This window comes from Hyalella azteca, unplaced genomic scaffold (genome assembly GCF_000764305.2).
Source record: "Hyalella azteca isolate HAZT.00-mixed unplaced genomic scaffold, Hazt_2.0.2 contig15667, whole genome shotgun sequence".
Lineage (NCBI taxonomy): Eukaryota > Metazoa > Arthropoda > Malacostraca > Amphipoda > Hyalellidae > Hyalella > Hyalella azteca.
Window position 1 is genome coordinate 120,700 of NW_025945509.1, and position 4,155 is coordinate 124,854.

Genomic DNA, 4,155 nt, shown 5'->3' on the forward strand with positions numbered 1-4,155 from the left:
CCTAGGATCTTGGTTTCATGTGTGTGTGTGTGGTATGATGGTGTTGTTTAGAGTGACTGTGGGTTGTTAGTAGTGTGCTTGTTGATTTGGTGGGGGCTACTTTGAGTCTGTTGCGTGCTAGCCAGCCCTCTAGTTGTGTGATGTTAAGACAAAAATGTGAATGTTGTTTGGTGGGGTTGGAATGTCGTGCATGTAAAGGTTGAAAAGTGTTGGTGAGAGGACTGATCCTTGGGGTACTCCGTTCGGTATGTTTTTTGTGTGTGATGAGATGCCATTGTAGTGAACGAATGACTGTCTGCCTGTTAAATAGTTGGCAAGCCAACGTTTGGTGTTGTTATGTAGTGCTGTTTTATAGATTTTATCTGTGAGTGGGAAGCGTGGGATGGCATCAAATGCTTTGCTAATGTCGATTGTGATCAGAAGTGTGCGATGTGCAGGTCGCTTGGAGTTAATGCCATCTTGTATACGTTGTGCGAGGTTAGTGAGGAGTGTGGTGGTGGAGTGATGGGTTCTGTTTATAACCGTGTTGTGTGGGTGAGAGGGGAATGTGAGGCGTGGTTATGGAGAGTATGAGCCGCTCTACAACTTTGGATGGTGTGCAGAGGAGTGTAATGGGCCTTTAGGAGGCTGCCGCTCAGCAGTATTAATGTCTGCTGTTGCTGTGTAGGGCCGACTTTTTCGGGGCTAATGTCAGCCACAAACTATTGTTATTGCCCGTGACTCACTGGTGGGCACACAGGATTGGCAAGTGGGTCGAGACAGCGTGAAGAGAATTCCAATTCGATAATGCTTCCATGATCAAAAATTTCTCTTACACGAATACGCAACAGCTCACTCGAAAAGTGAAAGATTAGATCAGCTCGAGAAACCCTTTCCGATCTTATTTAATGTCAAAGAAATTTTTTCACCGAGCAAAGAAAATTAGTATAAATCTAAACTCCAGTAACTATATATCTTTCATATCTCCCCCTCCCGTTCTCCAGCTGAAGGCAGACAGCATGTTCGACGACGCGGCCTTCAAAGCAACCACATTGCAGGACAAATGCAGCGCTGACGCCAAGTTCATAGCCGCCTACCCGACATGCAAGAACTCCACCATGAAATATTTGAACGTAAGTAAAGCATGAGCTTATCTATTTGATTTAGAAACAAATGCTACATTTTCCATATGTAATGCTCACATTTCAAAGTAACAAGGAAAAATTACCAACGGTGATGTATGGTTCGAACAATGAAAGAAAATAACGTCTTCCATACAAATTCAACGATGTCAGACCACTGCAGCAAACAGAAGAAATCACATAGTGCCCGTAAATGTTTATCTCTGATGCCTCATGTTTCATGTCAGGTGATGCAACTCATCGTTTGTCTCCATAATAATTTAATGGGATAAGTGATATCAGGGTGATGTCGCGGAAGGACATCGAAATGAGCCAGAAGAAGACGAACTGAGCATCAGATGAATTTTCTTCTTGCGTAACCGATTCCTTTCCGCTTAGATGGATTGCTGACGAGAATATTGTAGTTAATGCAATTTTGAATTCGGGACTTCTTCGATTATGTTTGTTGTTGCGTGTTATAATCTTTGGTTTACGTATTTTTACAATCGAGTTTCACTCTCTCTTCCCCATAAAATAAAGATTCAGGAAGAGGATGATTGGATGGATGTATTTACTATACCTATATTAACACACATTTATCCGTTTGCATACACTATTCACGAGTTATACTGCCACGCACAGTTTCTGGGATATAATCTACATCTATAATGTAACAACACAATAAATTATTTGAATTCACATGTATTTTACTGTTCAGTCTGGTTTAACTGTATTCAAATTTCGTGTAATGTTTTCGTGGAGAACGTTTTGTAGGGGCCGATATTTGCAGATCCGTCATAGTACGTTGTTCTCACAGTACAGAAACCAGCAATCACAGCGTTTCATATAGAACGAAAAATATTATTTTATGTCAGTAAGGCCAACATTCGATATTTGAATGGAAGCCACGCTTCAACGTAAGGCCTAAGCAGAAAACACGATATCCCGCTGTTTGAGGGTCAAAGTATCGGCAGCGTAACAGAGGATTGTTACTTATAGAAGTTATACTGTGAATGAAAGTAAAATATTTATCACATTTTGCAGAATAAAACGTTCCGGCGTCTAGCTCTATCGTCAGACCGACAATCGTTGATGATAATAATAATAAAGGAACACTATGAATGGAATCAATATTCACAATGCAGACTTAAAGATAAAATTTACAAATAAAAGACAAATTCTATTAACAAGTTCAACTGGATTAGAACTGAACGCGGCACTTAATCTAGGCAACTGTTTGAAAATAAAAATTGTAAAATTCATAAGTCAAACACCGGTTATGGAAGCTAAAATTCTGAACTAGCTTTCGAATGCTGGGACTTTGCACTGTCCTGCATTATCTAGTACAGCTGAATGAAAGAAATTTACAGGTATCATGTTAGCGAATTCTTTCCTTGATGCTCCGCCAGTCTAGAATAAAAGTTGCGTGACGTCATGCCAATATTAAATGATACGAATTACGCACAACTGCATTTGTAAACCAGAGACGATCGCATCAAGTCATTGAGAGTACCTTTATACCTGAAGAAAGCAGACCCTGAAATTATTCACCAATACACAAAAATTGATATTCGCAAGGTGTTCACGGATGAAAATTTTAACTCTTTAGACACAGTTTCAGATGTAGGGACAAAATATGGAAATGCACAGTAAACAACGTTTCCTATAATTACACTCGCGGGAACAACTTCACTATTTGCTCGGATAAGATTTTAATTATTTGAGTGAACACCATGTGTGACGGAAGCCCGTTAAGCGATAAGTTATAGTACAAAAAATTAAATTAAAAGTTCATAGAATGGAAGGTAAAACAAATACGAAAGCTTCGTCGTATTAATTTGCGAATCTCATTTAATTCAAAACGAACTGAATAAAAGTTGAAGAAGTTGGTGTTTCAATCGTTAAACTTCAATTTTTGGAAGTTAGAACCGTAATAAAATTCGTATACTGCCTTACTCGCCCTGAGAGTAAGAGAAGGGTGAGGATGGTTGGGCGAACCGAGTCATGCCGAGATTTCAAGCAGCCCAGAGGCTACCTTTCAAGTCTTACACGAGTCTAGTGTTAGCTGCGAGTATTCGCACTCTAAATATTGCGATGATTTATTCTTCAGATGTGAGTAGCTGATGCGTTTGAGTCTGAAGCGCATTTTGTTAAGTTGCGGTCTAGTAACTAACTAGTGTCTAGTAATGGCAGTATAGGGCTGCGGCCGCTGTTGTGCGCATATACACGCCGTTCTGTATCCGACTTGGGGCAAGTGCTTCTAATGTTATGAACCATGTCCTTTCTCAACGACGACGGTTCTAAGAACGTCAAGAGGTGTTCAGAGTATATTGAACTGTTATTGTAGATATTCAAAAGTACGATCAACTGTGGAATGTACGTCACGATGAATCAGACGATATTGAGCTGTTATTGTAGATATTCCACAGTACGATCTACTGTGGAGTGTACAACACGATGAATATTCCAACAAAATCTAATTGAGAAAGTAGTGTTTTGAAACTTGAACGAGACTTTAGTAGGTCTCTCTACGTTGATCTACAAAGTTTTCACCTCTCGATATAATAGAAACAGAGGTTGCCAACTTAGGTGAACCTTCCCCAAATATTGTGGTTGCGGGAGATTTTAACCTACCACACATACGATGGCCAAACTTGGACTGTGCAGAATGGCGCAGAAATCAAACCAGAAACCAGGCAACACAACTACTTCGATTCGCTAGGGAGCACTTACTAAGCCAACAGGTTCTGGTGCCAACAAGAGAACATAATATCCTGGATCTATTCTTCACCAGCAATGAAGAACTGGTTGCTGATATTCGTGTTGAGGAGACCACACTGTCTGACCATCGACTAGTGGTGGTCAAGACAACAATTGAGAGGGGAACCCAGCCAAGACCTACACCTCGAGAGGGGCTAGCTGGGCTAAATTTCCATCATCGAAGAACAGACTGGGAGGCCATTGGGAACGAACTCCTCGAAATTGACTGGAGATCTGAGTTCCTGGAATTAAACGCCGAAACAATGTACAACAAACTGTGCCAAATATTACTGCA